The sequence below is a fragment of the Chanodichthys erythropterus genome, chromosome 1, assembly GCF_024489055.1.
Source record: "Chanodichthys erythropterus isolate Z2021 chromosome 1, ASM2448905v1, whole genome shotgun sequence".
Taxonomy (NCBI): domain Eukaryota; kingdom Metazoa; phylum Chordata; class Actinopteri; order Cypriniformes; family Xenocyprididae; genus Chanodichthys; species Chanodichthys erythropterus.
The window spans coordinates 28,749,864-28,769,458 of NC_090221.1; the positions used below are offsets into that span (position 1 = coordinate 28,749,864).

At 34.6% G+C, this 19,595-nt stretch overlaps 1 protein-coding gene across 1 annotated transcript in view; it reads left to right on the top strand.

The window, feature by feature from the left end:
• The first annotated feature begins 5,368 nt into the window (after positions 1 to 5,368).
• The window catches only part of nlgn3a (neuroligin 3a), a 272,172-nt gene continuing 257,945 nt past the window's right edge, over positions 5,369 to 19,595 (top strand). The window contains exon 1 of the mRNA XM_067391373.1: positions 5,369 to 5,620. The gene's annotated coding sequence lies outside the window, so the exon portion shown is untranslated. The remainder of the gene's footprint in view (positions 5,621 to 19,595) is intronic.

Below are 19,595 nucleotides of genomic sequence, written 5' to 3' on the forward strand. Positions count from 1 at the left end.
AGCCTTAGTGCACACACTACTGTGTATGGGGTTAATGATATTCTTTTAATATTTTTATTCAGCAAGGAAACATTAAATTGATCAAAAGTGACAGTAAAGACATTTATAACATAACAAATGATACTATTTCTAACAAATGCTGTTCTTTTACACTTTCTATTCATTAAAGAATGCTGAAAAAATTATCAGAAATATAAAGCAGTACAACTGTTTTCAACATTGATAATAATCAGAAATGTTTCTTGAGCAAATCAGCATATTAGAATGATTTCTGAAGGACCATGTGACACTGAAGACTGGAGTAATGATGCTAAAAATTCAACTTTGACATCACAGGAGTAAATGACATTTTAAAATATATTCAATACAAAATAAAATTGCAGTAATATTTCACAGTATTACAGTTTTACTGTTTTTTTTTTTTGTTTGTTTGTTTGTTTGTTTTTTTATCAAATAAATGCAGGCTTGGTGAGCAGAAAATAATTCTTACCAACCCCAAACTTTTGAATGGTAGTGTATGGGAACAATATAGGAAATATTATTGGGAACAAAAACATTACATTTCTGGGTGAATTATTCTTTTAATGGAAGCAGTTTTCATGTTTCCCGGTTTTAGAGCTAATCAAACCCTATATCTTATTTTGTTTTCCCTCTCAGGCACTTGGGAGTTATTATACTGCCTATAATAGTCTTGTTTCAGCAAAAGGAAGTTTTGCTTTCCTTTTTATGCTGCGTAGGGAAAATATATCCCATAGCTGTTCTTAATAGTTTGTGTGAAACCTCAGCCAATCAAATCACTGCTACAATCTAGTTATTTAAGAGTAATGGATTTATATTTGGTTATCATCAAAAGAACATAAAGTGTTCTAAAAAAAAATCTATTTGTGCTAAAATACCATTTGTGCGTATATTTAAAAAATCATGACACGACAACACGAGATGAGATGATATACTGACTAAGGCAAACTGATATACTGCAAAAATAGATATATTTTTACACCACTACTCAAACAATAATAGCTTTACTTCTCTCTTAAATTAATGCATGTGGCAGATGATTTTATCCAAACGCACTTGATTTTGTCAGTATATGTGCTTTCCGGTAATCAAACCCATGACCTTGGCGTTGCTAGTGTCATGCCTTACCAGTTGAGCCACAGAAACAACATTTTGTCATCTGCATACAGCCCAGGTCACTGGAGTCTTTTGCACGTCCAATTGTGCGGCAGTGACTTTGCATGCCTGGCTTTGTACATTAACCTTCAAAACAGCAGTAAATTCTCAATTCTCTGGATGAAAGCAACAATCTGTTCTCTGAAGAAGTATACGTTGCATTTTTCTGAGGATGCTGGTCTCACTGCACTTTGGTAAGGGTTTCTAGGTTTTTACATCTGAAGAAAAGTGTGAGTGGTAGAATGGTGATAGAGTGGTATTAGAATTATTTCAGAAGGATCATGTGACACTGAAGACTGGAGTAATGATTCTGAAAATTCAGCTTTGACACCAGAAGAATAAATTACATTTTAACGTAAGCAGTCATTTAAAATGGTAATATTTCACAGTTTTTATTGTATTTTTGATTTAATAAATGCAGCCTTGGTGAGCGTAAGCGACTACATGTAAATACATGTAACATATGCAACAATGACAATGTAAAATAAAGTGTTACCGCAACTTATTTCAAAAACATTAAAAAATCCTAATTATTCCAAACATTTGACAGGTAGTGTATATAAAACAGAACCTTCTCTGAGGGCAAAGCCATCATTAAACAAATATAGTACTGTCAGACAATACAGACATTGCAAAGGATGTAAAGGTGACTGACAATAAGTCAACATTAGTTTAGCCTAATAACCTTTTAAATGTAAGTTATTATCAAATATAGTATTTTTAAATAATGGGGTTCCGAAGGTTGGGTTGAGGGGTTTAGAAAAGGTTAACAAACCGTGATCTCTGACACCTCTGAGATCTGCTTCCAAGAGTACTCGACATTCATTAAATATGCATTGATCCACAATTACTTTACACGCTCCTAATTGCTTGTAAAACAACGATTAGCTGTAGAATATCTCTCTGACCTCACAGTTCAGGTTTAGGCAACATATTGTTAGCTGGATTCTTGTGGGCAGCACAGAAGTCCATTTCGAGGCAGTCCCAGTCTACTGGATCCACCTGCGAAGCCCTGCTCACTGACATTGGCAGGTTGCATTCTGGGAATCCATCTGGTGGCACCACAGACAGGAGGAAACCTGCTAATTAGCTCTCTCTGTAAAGGGGCTGGGTCGAAGCGAATTCCCAGCTGTCATTAAACATACTCGGAAAGGGGGAGAAGGAAGAAAAGCACCAGGGATCCAATGCTCTAATTCCTCTTTTTAGAAGAAGAGAGAGCTGAGGATCCGGTTGTGCTGTGCTACGTGCGCTTGGTACCTAGAACCTCTGTGAAATGCACCGCAGAGTAAAACGCTGGTTCATTGGGACGTGTGTGCTGTAATGAATTGCTTTATTGTCGCTTTGTGCAGCTTTTGAAAGAGGAAAATCCCTTTCGCACACCTTCTTTCCAATCCCACGCAGAGCCTCATAGAGACAGAAGGTTTGAAATCACATGAAGTACTAAAGTAGAAGTATATGCAGAAATAAACATAATAGCTCTCTGATGATTGACTTGCAGTTAGGCGTTGGCAACAAACACATCATAAGTGGCTTTAGTCATTTTGGAGTCAAACATAAAGGCCGGAAAAGCTCCACTTTGGCGATTAAAGCTCACACACTGAGAATTCTCAATCTCCGTTCCCTTGAGCAATTGTGTTTGCACACATGGCCTAGGCAAGCATTCTCATTCAATGATTAAATTACTGTTTTATCCGGGAAACTATAGCAGCCATTCAGATCCAAATGACTTTAATCTCAGCGCTACGGTTGCCCAGTCACTGAGTCGACTGCTCGGAATTCTAACGCTGATCACCTGGCTGCATTCGACCAATCAAATGTTGCATGGGCCGCGCAGGGCAGAATTTGTCTTTGTTCATGGGGAAAATGAGTAATTAGAATTCTAGGATGTTCCCTCCACATTTATAACCAATAAATAAAGCATTTACGCTGCAGTATATATAGAACAGGAATGAAATGAAGTGATCTTGATGTAACTGCATTCACATATTAAGAAAAAAAATTAAAGGGGCAGTGTAAAAAAAAATATAATAATAATCTGTAGTTTTTACAAAATAATTTTGGCAGCTGTGGTTGCCAGAATAATTTTGTAAAAAAAAAAATACAGAAAAACTGTAAACACATTTACAGAACAAACTGTAAATTTGACAGTATAAAACTAATTTAAGAAAATTTGAATGTAAACCAATAAATTCAACAATTCACACTACTGCTAAAATCTGTTTTGTACCTTTAACATATACTGACAACCACCATAATAATGCAGGTGGTAAAAGAGAAAGCCACATGAAGAATCAGAGTTCAACACAAGTAGCTTTTCCACGAGTTGAAGTGTATACTAATATAAAGAAGGTGCACAGAGTCATTCACGTCAATGCAAAACACGTCATGGTAACCCACGATACTTACTGTAAATAATGCAATAAACATTCATTAAACAACAGAAGATGTAACATAAAACCCAAATGAACATAACGGATAACAAAAACTATTAAGAAACATGATTATTTAAACAATATACTTTCAAATGTGAAGTGTCACACAGGGAATTGTGGGAAAATCAGTTTACAGATTTTGACTGTAAATTATACATTGATTTTGTCTTTTTTACAGCAGTTTACTGTGAAAATTACATAAATGAATGGTTAGAGCTTTTACCATTTTTTTCCTGTATATAATACGGGAACTTACTGTTAACCTATTTTAGTCTGAATTTTTTTTTTTTCGTAGCATTTTTACAATATTTTACCGTTAAAATCACATACATTTTTTACAGTGGGTGGTTGATTTTGATTTCACTTATTTGACTTTAGTTAGTGTGTAATGTTGCTGTTAGAGCATAAACAACATCTGCAAAGTTAGTACGCTCAAAGTTCAAAGCAAAGGGAGATATTTTCTTTTAAGGATTACAACGAGCGTCTTCCCAGGTTGGTAACATCACCAACCCTAAAATTTACATAAACCCAAAACATGCAACAAAGAGGTGAGGCTATGTTACTGCAATACAGTATGTAACACAAATGCAATAGCAATAAAAGCAAAATAACAATATGACAAGTTATAACCGTTATGACTGCAGCATATATTCTCTGGCTCTGTAGGATCTTACAGCAGTTCCCACATGAGCGATTTATAGATTATCGTGATAGAATATGCTAATCAATGACTTTAAGATAGTTAACTCCACATCATAAATTCATCCATTGAGAAATGTCCTGTTGTATTCCATATGTTGTCACTTCTTCTTGAATCTCTCCATCATTGTCAGACTCCGTTTTGAACATAAAAGGCTGAACGGTTTTTAACATTTTAAGTGATTTTGCGGAAGGTAATCGGCGCTGCTAACATGAGCTCTTGAAACTCCGCCCTCTTCTTGAGAGCAGCAGCTCATTTGCATTTAAAGGGACACACACAAAAATAGAGCGTTTTTCCTCACCCTCAAAAAGTGACAAATTTAACATGCTATAAAGATGATCTGTGGGTATTTTGAGCTAAAGCTTCACATACACAATCTGGGGATATCAGAGACTTATTTTACATCTTGTAAAAGTGGTATTATATGACCCCTTTAAAGTTGAAGTTATTTGTCAGCATAGTGACAAATTGTCAGCATTGTTTCTCCTGTTTATATTTATCATGTAGATATTTCTGTCGTCTAGGGGTAGCTGTCATTTGGGGAAGTTGTCTTATTTTGTTCAAATGTATTTTTCTTAAAAAGAAGTTGGAGCAAGTCACATTTGTTTTACATGATGAATTTTTGTAATGTTCATTCATTATGATTTCTGCTGTTGAAAACAAAAATTTGGCTTGACAACATCCCCCACTACAACAACTGGTCTATATAGAAATTGTCTTTCAAAAAGAAACCTTCAAAATGTTTCCTCTACAAAGTGTTAGAGCTAGCCCCCGGCTCCCCTATAAAGCACACATCAATTAGTCCCAATGAGATCGCTTTAGTGTTGGTGTTATTTTGCTATTCTGTTTTTTAAATTGCCTTATTGGTTTTATATTGTGGAAACGCAATTCACATAATTCAATAGCAAAAAGCTCTCTATAGATGTCCTGGAAAGCAGGGTTACTCACACCCCCTCTCTCCTGAGTGCAGCATGTGTGTGCGCTTTTGGTTTCCTAGTAACCCTCGCCTGTGCTGGCGTTCCCGAACACTCAAGCGTGTCCGCGCAGCGCGCACTCGTGAAGCTCGTGTGGGGAGCTCACGAACACGCAGGACCAGAGCACCAGGATCATACACGCAGGAAAAACAGGAGAATGTGACTGGAGTGTAAAGGATGAAGGATGCGTTCGCTGGAAAAGGTCACGCGAATTGCTTGAAGAACAGTGGGAGGAAATCTTAACACAACTGCAACGGATTACCATTAACACACACGTATCAAGGCTTTTTTGAGGGAACAGGAATACCAGGAATGGGGGATTTGATATTTCACCAAAGCAGGTGAGTTGTTTATGAGGGAAATGTTTGTTTATGAGGATAAGTTATTAGTCACCAAACGAACAGACTTGAGAAGGCGGTGCGCACTGCTATATCTTATCTCAAGATCTCTTGTGTCAGGATTGTCACTTAACAATTCGGTGAACTTGAGTGTACCTTGTGTGTCGGTGGTGTGGAGATGTGCAGCTCTGTATATTCAGAATAGCTGAAGCGGGATTGTTGGAGTGAACTAGACAGGCTGTGATGCTGGTAAAAGTAACAGGAGGTGAGGGTGAGGATCTCTTGCACTTGTTACACCCCATCTGCACTGCTAGCGAGCGACGCGACGCGTAGCTTTCTAGTTGCGTCGCGTCGCGTCCCGCCGCTCGCCTAAAAAAAGTCTTTGATTGATCGACTTGATACCGACGTCAGGATCCCATGCGCAACCTCGAAAGACGCGTCGCGCTCTAGAGGTCTGGACGGCTGCGTTGAATTTGAAGAGTTTTGTCGCGTCGCGTCGCTAACAGATTGTCATCTGTCATTTTAAGCGTCTTCCATTATGCGTTCATGTTATGCGTGGATTCCATTGCGAGCTGATGATTGGATTTATGTTTTCTTTTCACCTCTTTTAGAGTACTGTAAATTTAATGTCAATATTTTACAGTTAATTCACAATTATGGGGACAAGAAAATCATGTTTTTTTAGAGGCGTTACATGCATTACATGCACATAAATGCAACATGCTGATGAACTTTTTTTAAACACTTAAACATATATTATAATAACATATTATATATATATATATATATATATATATATATATATATATATATATATATATATATATATATATATGGTCTGTAACTGATCATCGTTTCCTGTAAGATTTTCTTTTTCAATTTATTTAAAATTTCAAATGTCCTGCTGTCTGACAAATACATTTTTTTTTTTTAAGTACACATATGCCATGTAGCCTCAACTATTATAAGTTCATAAAGACTGCATGTATGGAAATGAAAAAAAATAAATAAATAAATAAAAAAAAATAAAAAATGTTGTTTTAAATGAATTATAGCATGTCACAATATGGCGTACTACTGAGACAGCTTATTATTTACTAGCAGTTGCCCACATTCAACAAATGCTTCATATGTACAAAAATACTGCATTATTAAATAAGGACATGCTCAAGTGGCTGGTGTTAGTGCCACTCATTTTGTAATTTAAGACAGACTTGATTAGTTTTACAGTTTTAATTTCAAGGACGAGACTGTCAAACTGTAGTTTAAAAGACTTGGGAGATGATTTGCACTGAATTGCAAAGCAGAGAGAAAGAGAGAGAGAGAGAGAGAGAGAGAGAGAGAGAGAGAGAGAGAAAGAGAGAGAGAGAGAGAGAGGGAGGGAGAGAGATGTGCCTTGGAGTTGTCATGGTGATTTGGTGAATAAGCAATTGTCCGTAAAGGCGACGCATTAAAAGGGATTGCTGTTGCCATTCCCTATCAGTGAAGAGCATATTTTAGCTCTCACTTGGAGAATGGTTAGAGTTGGGTTAGGGTTAGGCTTATTTCATTGTGAGACAATACACTGCAACTTAAGTGATTGTGATTGGTCGAAGTGAGCCTGGAAGTGGATGGTATCACCAAAGAAAGCCTAATTCCGTAGCCCTGCCATTCACGCTAGCTTATCTTGTGTTTTTACGCAGAGAACCTGTTTATGTGCTCTGGCATTTAGTGTCTTGAAGGATTATGCACGGTCCTGCTTTTGGATATCTTCTCTCTACCAATGTCTTTATTGGTATTTTGGTCCCGTAGACTGGTATTTTTGAAGTAGCCACTCATTTAAATCCATTCTGAATGACACATCCAAGTTCTGAGCTCTTAGTGATGTTTGCTTTAATGTAAGAAATATGCTGGTCTTTTTCATGCAGAGCAGACCATATAAATCCAGAACAACTGTAGCAATTTATGTTTTTGCTTGTAGCTAGTATATATATCTTATATATGTCATATATATGTTATTTCTTGTTATTCATTATTTTCATTGTTTTTCATTATTGGTGTAAAACCATTGTACCAAACAACATTTACAGTACATGTATAGCCTGCACTTGGACTATCACCTTTATCCTTAAAATGCATATAATAATAATAATACATTTTTAAACAATATTTCTGTTTTATAAAAAATATCTAAACATGCTTTAAACAAGATAAATGCACAATAAAAGAAAAATGCATAAGATATTAATACTTGTTTTCAGGGAATATCTTGAAGAATGTTATTTTTCTTATCCTGCTGGCAAATTGTTTTTAAAGGGATAGTTCAGCCAAAAATGAAAATTCTGTCATAATTTACTCACCCTCAAGTTGTTCCAAATCTGTATAATTTTCTTTGTTCTGTTGAACAAAAAGGAAGATATTTTGAAGAATGTGTTAAACTGAACAGTTTTGGGGCACCATTGACTTCCATAGTAGATTTCTTTTTTTTTTTTTTCCTACTATGGAAGTCCATGGTGCCCCAAAGTGGCCTGGTTACAAACTTTCAACTTGAGGGTGAGTAAATGATGACAGAATTTTCATTTTTGGGTGAACTATCCCTTTAAGTACAGTATGAATTTCACTTTTTTTTTCTAGAATAAATGCCATTAAGGGTAGGAAAAAATATATAATATAACGTATATTCTCCAAAAAAAACAAGCCTTAATATCTTATGAAATTTGGTTCATAGGGTTTAATTTAACCTATTTGAAAAAAAAAAATAGATTTTTTTTTTTATTATTTTTTTATTATTTTATTTATTATTTGGAAATTACACAAAATGCTGCTTTTTGCCATACGTATATGTTGATCCTGAAATAACAGCTCATCAACTAATTTAATTTTACGTTAGGGTTATTGGTAGGATTTGACCATTAACATTATTATGAATGTTTTAGGGGTCATTTTGGATGGGGTTAGTGTTGTTTGCTATGAAAATGTCCAATTTGGCAAAATCGCTGTCTTCCACTTTTCCCACATTTTGATGTAAAAGGATCAAAGGGATTTGGTTTCATGGTCAATACATTTTGAGGATGCTATACTGCAACAAATCATTGCTAGCTACTGGGGTTTCCTGTCTTTATTGTTACTACAATTTTCCATACGCTGAATGATGAGAACACTTTGATGTCATGCTTGAAAACAGAAAACAAGAAAAGCCCTTTAGCATCAATCCTGCTGCCGTAGTCTTTCACTGTTAGATCAAATCAGGTGATCTGTTCTCTGAGTCACCTTTTACTGACCTCCATGGTTGAAAAACACTGGACTATTGCCATCACTCAGATGAAGGTCACTCAGAAGACAGTAATTCATCTGCCTCTGTGGTTCAGCTTAAAGTGTCTGAACGCAAAATACTGCAGAAGCTGGTAGAGAGAACTGAAAGCAAACAATGACCGATGTGGTTTTCTGTGTCAGTTTACCTGCTGAATCTGAACTGACTGAATATCTTTTTAAAGTCTTGACAGGGATGAGAAAAAAAAACACTCTTTCTTCTGTTCTTTTTTTTTTTTTTTTTTAATTCCAGACAGATGTTGAGGGCTTACATTTGATAGTTTGATAGAGACATGAAAAATCAAAAAAATATATTTATTATATTTTACTTTACAATTTACCTTACTTGGACATTGCAAGTGTCATCTTCACTACAAAGGTGTCCAACAATTTTGTGTTCAAAATTTACAAAATAATGATACACAATATGCTGCCTATTTCTCTTGCAAAACCTATTGTAGTGTAGTCAAGTGTTATAACTTATCAATGACACTACATGAATACAGTGCCTATATACTTTTAAACTATTTTAAAATGGATAAGTTCCTCTTTTTCACACCAGCCCAGCAGTGATGCATACACATCATCGTAAATAGAAGAAAAAGATAATAGGCTTGATTTTACAGATCATTTCAACTTCCATATTTCCTTTGCTTTCATTCAGAGCTGAATTTAATGGCACTCTGGAAGGATGTGAGCTGCCCATGCCATTTGAAAGGACTGCCGGGGTGCACTTGGTACAATAGTGGTTTAACTTGCATTTGAATGCATTTGTATAAAGCACACACGCATGCTCACACTTAATAGCCATTTCAAAGATTTATAGTTGAGCAGTAAATCTTACACACATGTCTTTCAAAATGTCTCCATGTGTCCTCTACAAAAACCCCGAGATTTTCTGTCAAACAGACAGGTCAGTCCAGACTTACTTCAATAAAAAAAATAAATAAATAAATAAATAAAAAAGAGAGGAGATTTAGGAATTTGTTGGATGTAACTAAATAATTAAGTAATTAAAATATTCAGAAAAAATAGTAACTAGGAGTGTGTAGAAACAGTTTTGATTAAAGGCTAAAAGGGAAAAGTCCTGTTGAAAACATAAGCCTACATATCCACTTCATGTCAGTCTCTTGGTAAGCGAGATGCCAGTAAAAAGCAACAGGAATGGAATCTAAATGTTCTCGGCCAGCATTCCTCTGACCTTGCCTCAAAAGATCTCTTATACTCTCATAAAGCAGACTAAAGCACTGCACTTCCCAAAAGGACAAGGACGCCTTTATTCCAGGCTCCTTATTTCTGTTCTATTTACCAAAGAGTAGGACAAATGACCTTGCATCAGCTATTTTGTAGTGTTATACAAATGTGAAGGTTCTGCTTTTGTTCAAACGCCTGACATGACTGCAGGTTACAATGTGCGTCAAAAAAGCAAGTATAGGAAAGAAACTGAATAGTCACTTAAAATGTTAATTATTGTTAATTAAAGCCAAATTAGTGCACAACGGGAGATGCGGATGACTGTATAACCCTGGTGTCTTTTGCAATGGATATAGGATGATATGTTATGTGATATGCGCTGGGGGGGTTGGATGGGCAAATGTGACTTTGCTTTCCATGTATTACTTAAAGAACACTTTAAATACTTAAATACCACAGCAAAAACTACTAGCATAAAGTTTAAACATTATTAAAGGCAAGTGAAGAAACAAAAACAAAAAAACAAGTACACTAATTGCAAGCATATATAAATACAATATAACAAATTTACAAATAAAGTAAACTCTAACTGTAGTATTCAGGTACAAACGTAATAATTAAATCCTAAACTTAAAATAACATTATAGTGTTTACTGTATACATTTAATACAGATTAATCTTTGTTAAAGCTGTGTTTTGTTGTTTGATAAACATTAATGACACAGAGAGCAGCAGGTTTTTATAGGCTGCTGTCACTTTAAGACCGAATGCACAGATCCAGTATAATGATACATATCCGATTTCTTTCTCAACTGTGTATGTTCACTTAAGACATAACTGGCTGTGTTTATGAGAATACTTACTGAGATTGGTATTTTGGCATAATTTTGTGTCCATTCAAACGCAAGGAGATGCTAAAGAGGAATCAGTTCGAATTGAGTTTTTTTAATCTCTTCTTGCCCCAGAATTGTTTAAAAAGGCTTGAATGTGTAAATTGGCAAGATAAAACATGAAAATGATGATGAATCACATTTCAGTCAGGACCACTTCATCGAGTATATGATTTATTACATTATAGCATAGAGTTAGTGTTGGCGGTATGGTTCTGTTCTGGGCAAAACTCCCCATGTCTGTCCAAGCATGCATGCAGCAAGTAACTGAATGAGCCATGTTTAAAGCCGTTGCAAAATATTATATTCAGGGTTTGAAATTAACACCCGCCAACACACCATATGCAAGTAAAAATCAACTGTGGCGGTAACGCTGTCAAATCGCTAACCAATTTGGTGGGTTTTACTCACTTTGCTGGTTAAGTTCATGTTAGCCAAATCTGCACAGATTTAGAGCGAATACTCAACTTGTGAGTCATTATGATATATTTAATACAGCGTATTGTGCAGAATCTGCGCATATCTGGTTTACTTGAACATACACGTCACTAAGCAACAAATAATGGTGTGCTTGTTCATTTGCTTTGAAGCAATAGTGAAGATTAAAAAAAAAACATAATAATGAGGAGATTTGGTTAACAGAAAAGGCATTGTTATTTTCCAACATCCTACAATTTTAGCAGACCCTGATCCTGAGATCCTGGTGTTCTTTGCAGGGATGAAAGTACCATTTTTTAGAAAAACTTAATTTTAAAAGATGTTTTTAGACAGAGATATATTTTTTCTGTGGTTAATAACTCACAAGTGTGGTCTATCAATACCAGGTGGTATTTTGTATAAATGTAGAATGACAGTATAATTTCACTTTGAACACAAGTTGCACATTTTTACTTTGACCCTGTCTGTTGGGATGAAAGTAACTCAAGTGGGTCAAAAGTAACACAACAATACAAGCTAGATTTTTTTGTGTTACTCTTGTTTTAATGTGGTTTATTTAATTTTTATTTTTGGCTGGTAGAAGTTCTGAATGGCCTGTAAATTTAAAATTTAGTAGCCAAATGAGTGGCCAGTGAGTGAAAAAGTTAGTTTCAAACCCTGCTTAAATTATAAAACATTGTAAAATCTTAGTAGTTTCCTTTTCTTACAAAAAAGTGAACAAATGTATTCTCTCAAAAGTCTGTGCGTTTAAGCTGTACTAGTTAACTTATAGTCAGAATTTATATAAACTTGTATCAAATCATTTATTATTGGTGTCTTAAAGGGTTAGTTCACCCAAAAATTACAATTCTGCCATTTATTACTCACCCTCATGCCGTTCCAAACCTGTAAGACCTTCGTTCATCTTCGGAACACAAATTAAGATATTTTTGGTGAAATCCGATGGCTCAATGAGGCCTGCATAACCAGCAATGACATTTCCTCTCTCAAGATCCATTAATGTACTAAAAACATATTTAAATCAGTTCATGTGAGTACAGTGGTTCAATATTAATATTATAAAGCAACAAGAATATTTTTGGTGCACCAAAAAAACCAAAATAACGACTTATATAGTGATGGCCGATTTCAAAACAATGCTTCAGCTTCGGAGCGTTATGAATCAGCGTGTCGAATCAGTGGTTCGGAGCGCCAAAGTCACGTGATTTCAGCAGTTTGGCGGTTTGACACGCGATCCGATCATGATTTGATATGCTGATTCATAACGCTCCGAAGCTTCCTGAAGCAGTGTTTTGAAATCGGCCATCACTATATAAGTCATTATTTTGTTTTTTTGGCGCACCAAAAATATTAGTTTATATTAATGGACCTTGAGAGAGGAAATGTCATTGCTGGCTATGGAGGCCTCACTGAGCCATCGGGTTTCAACAAAAATATCTTAATTTGTGTTCCGAAGATTAAACAAGGTCTTACAGGTGTGGAACGGCATGAGGGTGAGTAATAAATGACATTATTTTCATTTTTGGGTGAACTAACCCTTTAAAATCATTCATTATTACACATATACTGTAAATTAATTTGTACATTAGTGCACCAGGTTGCTTGAAACTATACAGTAAGTCCAATGAACAATATTCAATGGCGAAATAATTGTTTACTGTGATTTTTTTAAAATCATTTTAAATTTCATTTTCTTATCTTTGTATTCTTCTATCAGATTCCTGTTTTTTTTTTTATAAATTACTGCAACATACAGAACAAGTGGTTAAGGGGGTTATACACACTTGTACTATACACCACTTAACTGTGGTAAAATCACTGTTATTCCTGAAGTTTTTATTCTAAGAATGTGGAATTCATATCAAGTATTTAATATTCATATTTTTACAAAGAATATTCATATAATATTGATACTGTATGCTGTGGACAGAAAATATTGATTGCATCATTATTTAGTTCAATTAGTTCAGTCATTATATCACATAAAACTCAAAGAGCAGCGCTAGAGTAGACCTTAAATCAGTATGACAGCATATTACACACAGTGGCAGTAAGAGCCTCTTATTGGTTGTTCCATGCTTTGAAGAGACGGCTCTAAAAATGCATCATGCTCCATCTATCTGAGAGAGAGAAAGAGAGAGAGAGAGAGAGAGAGAGAGAGAGAGAGGAACAAATAAACTAAGAAAACTGGAGCTACTCTATAGAGAACAAGAGAGATGGAGACAGTACCATAATGGCAGCATTGTGTGTATAGTATATATACGTATTGTGATGATAGCCCGAAAGGGTGAAGAGGTTGTGCTTGTGTTTTATATATTTATATATTTGATGTTAAGGACACCACAGACATTGTGCTCTGAAGTTCTTTGGATAAATGAACAGAGATAAGGCCTTGCGAGGCTGTTCCCAGAGGCTATCATTGATTCCTCAGGGCAGCCTTTTAAGGAGCTTAGTAAAAGCTGCTAGCAGGAAGACCATGTAGAATAGCTCAAATGGGCCACATCTGAATGCTTCCATCAGCCTAAATGTGGGTCACGACCATTAGGGATTTAATAGCAGTTCTTTTCTTCATCCTTTTGTTAATTTTATAAGGTCGTAATGGGTAGCACACTGTAACAAAAATCCTGTTCAATTTACAGTTCAAAACTGGCTGCTGTGGTTACTAGAAATCCAGTGCATGAGAATGTTTTAGGCATTATGTAATGGCAGCTTGGTATATTGTATATTTCACAGCTCATAACCATATATATGTTCCATTAACTACTACAATGTTAATATGCCATCCTACTAGTAAAATCTGCTTTGTATTTAAAATTTCAGATTTTTCCCCCATGAACCATGGCTAATAAACATTATTATTATATTACCCACACAAAACGCACATTACACTACAGTAATGCAATAATAAATATTAATTTAAAACATAATATAGTCAAACCAAAATGTATTCAGACACCTTGAACATTTCATTCATTAATATAGTTCATTCACTATAGTTTAAAAAAAAAAAATGGTAATAAAATATGACAAGATCTGAGAGTTAAACTGTGTCAGGAAAAATTAATCTTAATTATGTCAGACAACACTTAAGCAAAACATGGTCAGGAAAAAAGTGTCTGAAGAATTTTTGGTTCCAATTTTTTTTTTTTTTTTAATCAATTTTACTGATAGTCCACTGTATGAAGAATTTTTGGGTATAATATGTCACAGTTTACTTTAATTTTGCAGTCCTCACTTATATAAATGAACTATAGTGTCCTGCACCTATTCGTAAAAAATATACCAAAAATATCAAAAACGTCTGAATAATATTTGGTTTAACTGTATATTAAAATAATACTGTACATAACTGCTTTAAATATGATGCATCACACAGAGACTTCTGGGAATGCCACTTTAATGTAATTTATCAAACATGGGTATTTCTTAAAATATTAAATTATATGAATAATATATGTTTATCTACATAAATGTCTGCTTAATTCTAAGTGAAATTTATTATATTTAATACATCTTAAAAACTTTAGGCAGTGCTTGGCAATTTTTTAGACAGTGTGACTTTATTTTTCATTTTTAAAAGTGACTAGCAAAATATCTAGCAACTTTTTGGATTGCTGATGGTTAACATGTAGTCAGTCACTATATCATATCAAAATATGTAAATGTGAACAGCTTTATTGGACATTTAGCTGTACAGTATATTATAATATAATACTGTGTGTGTGCACAGATTAGGAGAGAAAACTAATGTAAAGTGTCGACAGTTTGGCCCCTTACGTCATCTAGTGGCATTTAGTGACTTTTTAAGCAGGCTTTAGCTATTTTCCATTGAAAATAGTTGGCAACACTGAACCAGAGAGGAAGAATTCATTAATTTCCCAGAATTCTCTAATTTAAACTCTGCCAGACAACATGAAGCAGCTTACAAGATGGAAACCTTAAACAGAACACATAAAAATTCTAATCATGTATTAGAAGAGAACCAATTCTTCAATTCTTTTGCCTAACCCGGGAAGAGACAAAAGAAGTAAAGAATGTGCGATGTAAGTGCTTCCTGAAGACTTGACTGCGTATGTGACAGAAATGTGCGTAATGGGTTTTACCCTAGGCAAGGAGTTTTAAAGGCTCCAGTGTTTCAGATCTGAGGGTCAAACTGTTATTTTTCATGTCATATTTTCTTTTCACAGATTCAAGCCAAGGTCAAGTTGTACATACAACCCATTATTGAGGAATTAACATACAAAAGCCACCAAACCTTGTCAGATAACACCTGAAAGTAGAAGGTCAGGCTGTGCTAAAACATGGTGGGCTTGTGAAGTGGAAAACAGGGTGATAAATGAGAGCATTCTGTCTTGCGTTTGGACAAAGCGTATGTTAGCGGTTTGAGACGTTTGAAATCTAGGCTGCGGTAATGCTGCGGATTATTGAAGTCTCTCCAGCTTTGGTCAGCCAGACCATTTGCTCCAGGGTTAGAGAGTGCAGATAGATGCATGCTGCTTGGTTTGCAGTGGGCAGCAGGGTTACCCAACACATCAAGCCCGCACTCCATCACATACAGAGACTGTTTACTGAACACTTACTCAGCTGTGATAGAAGTGTGAGGGTGAGACCTTTGAAGTAAATATGTGTTAAAATAACCCATGATTCCATCTGCATTTAGGGGGTTTATGTGACGTACTTGTAGCATTAGGTGGATTGATGATTGTCTGATGATGTATGGATTGGATGTCAAATAAGTGTTGACATGATTGTCACTATTTTTCACATGTACACTGTAAAAAATGATCGTAATTTTAACAGTAAGATTCTACAAAAATGCTACGGTAATTTGTTAACGGATTAGTTCACTTTCAAATTTCCTGATAATTTACTCACCCCCATGTCATTCTAGATGTCCATGTCCTTTCTTCAGTCGAAAAGAAATTAAAAATAATAAAAATGTATATGCTTTATAAAACACAAATGATTGCCTCGCAAGTGCTCCCGCCAGACCGCCTTCCGTATAGTTCAAAAAGCTTACACTGTATGTCCTACGCCTTCCCTATTCAACTTATGGTACGAACTTGGCGCCAATTCTGTTTTTTCCATAAGTTGATTTTTTTTATTTTATTTTTAAAAAAAAAAAAAAGACATTATCAGGAAATTTTTATTTGAAAGTGAACTAATAAATTAAACTGTAATGGGACATTTCATGTAATTGGACAGTAAAATGCTGTTAAATATAGTCATCTTATAATTTATAGTGAAAATCTGTAAACTGATATTCCCTGTGAGACAGATCACATTTATTTATTTATTTTTTATTTTTTTTAAATAATTACTCTAATAAACTCTAATAAAAAACTTATGAACTCAGTTGAGGTAGTTATATTTTTCTTATCCAATAAGAAGACATGCACATAAAGTGATAAAAACACATTTACAGAATAAATCCCTTGATCCGCAACAAAAAACTTTGCATCGACAGTGGACGGGATTGGATAACTGGACTAACCAGAGGATCCGTTTCATCATACAGCATCTCAAATTTTGGTTTGGTTATTCTAAAAGTCAGAGTCTGTCAGCAGAATGATTGGGTTTAACATCAAGAGAACATGACAGCATTTATTGCGATCCATCTGGCGCTCTGAGATGCAACTCATTTATGATGGAGGAAAAAAGAGCCCAATTTCAGCAACTTCCATTTTTATTACAGATATTTTGTGCCAGTTTCCCAGGAAGTGATGATTTTGTTCTCTTGAACACATGAAAACAGTGATTTATTCACAAATGTTTTATGCTATATTCCATTTTGCAACTTTGGATGGAAACATAGCTAATCACTCAGATCAACATAGTAACCACATTTTGTTTGGACTGCTTGTATTTTATTCAGAAAGTGTACAGCTCTATTATTATCAATAACTTTTTGACTTTTCGTATGACCTGTAGACTTCATCGAATCAACTGTACACAATCTAATCTCCATTCATATGACAGCATTAATATTTAAATGTTTGGCGTTCTTTCCAGATTCTCAGAGATGAACACACAGAACCCCAGCTGCATGATAACTCACTTCACTTCCACATGCAATTTTCATGTATTTTTATCATTATACAGTCCCTCCAGGATTTTGTGGGACTTTTTTCTGATTTCTGCGGCCTAAAATGACTGATTTTCCAGCGGCTTTTCTCAAAATGTGTGGCAATATGTGCAGCATTTCTTGTGTAGTTTTTCAGTAAAAATCAATATTCTTCTAACATTTTTATTACTTTTCTGAGTTCAAGAACCACTGGGCTCTGTAATTTAAAAAAATATATTTATTTATCATAAAACTAAGCATATCTTCTTACCAAGACATTATTAGGAGATATAGTGTGACAAATTATATTCATATGCATTTTATGTAAGTAGTCTGCTGTAAATTTTTGGTCATATAAATAACAACTGCAGCAAACTGCAATTTTTGTTGAGTTTTGGCCTCTGAATAAAATTGAAAAAGCTGTTTTTCCCCTCCATACTCACTATATCATATTGTAAATCCTGGTGTATCAAATATATGACAAAACATAAACCACATGCAAACTTTTTCTTTTATATTTGTCTAAAGGTAAAAACAAAAACAAAAAAAACAACAACTTATGTTTAAAAAATAAATTATTTTCTGACTATTATTTAAGTATTTCAGGCTTTACAGGGTTGATTAGTATTTTTATAATACAACAAAAAGAAATATGACAGTGGCATACTTTTGAAGAATACACAAAATGTATAAAAGTAAACAAATGTTTCAAACAGATTAAAGTGCAAAAGAACATAACCATAAAGTTCAAAAGTAAACAATCAGTACACAAGCAGTGTCAGAAAGGTAAAGTAGTTGCCTGCTGTTTGGAACCCGCTATATTACCGAATACATTTTCATTCAGTGTCTACTTCAAATGTTCCGTCTTGCTCCTCGTCCATTTTGATGTTGTTTACAGAGTGCGCAAGCTTCTTTTATGCAACATACAGACACTGCTGATAAACTGAACCGATCGATGGAAACGATGTCACTCAGAGCGTGTGAGAGAGAGAGAGTTGCACGCTTACACCGGGGGTGGGGTTGTTGCGGTGGTTGACTGACAGATGCATTGCTGAGGCAATGCCGCAAACAGTTGTTTATCAATCGATTCTAGTTCAACGTACGTAGCCCACTTCGAAGAGGCGTTCAGGCCCAAAATCTGCTGAAAATATGCAGTAATTTAGAAAAATTGCAAGCCCCTCAGAATTTTGCGCCATTTGCTTGATTTTGCGGTAAATTCAGCGTTCGCAGAATCGCGGAATTCTGGAGGGACTGATTATACTGACCCTAATTTTTCCCACATTGACATTCATTTTGAATACATATATTTTACTTTAACTATAGAGTCATACCAAAAATTAGCCTATATATTTTATTTTTTTGGTTTGTAACGTAATATTCAAAGCAAGGGGTACGAGCAACAACAACAATAATAGCAAAATCCAGAAAGGCCTGCTCATTTTTTGAGCGATTACTTGAAATTGGTGGTTTTGCAATATCAATACATAGTGGTGATCACTCAATAAATAAATAAATAAATAAAATGGTCAGTCAGCGTTTAGTGGACCACTTTATATGGATTTGCTCTATATATGTATGTATGTATGTATATATATATATATATATATATATATATATATATATATATATATATATATATATATATATATATATATATATATATATATATATATATATATATATATATATATATATATATATATATATATATATATATATATATATATACATACATATACATATATATATATATATATATATATATATATATATATACTGTATATAGGCCAACTGTCTTTTAGCTTCTAAAGTTATTAAAAGTGGTAATACTTCTTGATAGTTTGTGGCTGGTAGAATTGATGCATCTTCTACTGAGTTCTATTTTTAACTAAGGCCAGGTTGGCAGGGCCTTTTTAAAGACAGTCCTTGTCCTTTATGAAGCTTATAGCCCATCTGTGCACAGATGCTTCCCAAAACCACCTCGCTTATTAGAGTAGCCTATTCCCCTGTGACGACACGACCATTTCAGCATAAAGAGCACAGATTCCAGAATATTAATAAGACATTAATCTGTCACATGCAAGAGCGTGTAAATGAACGTGTG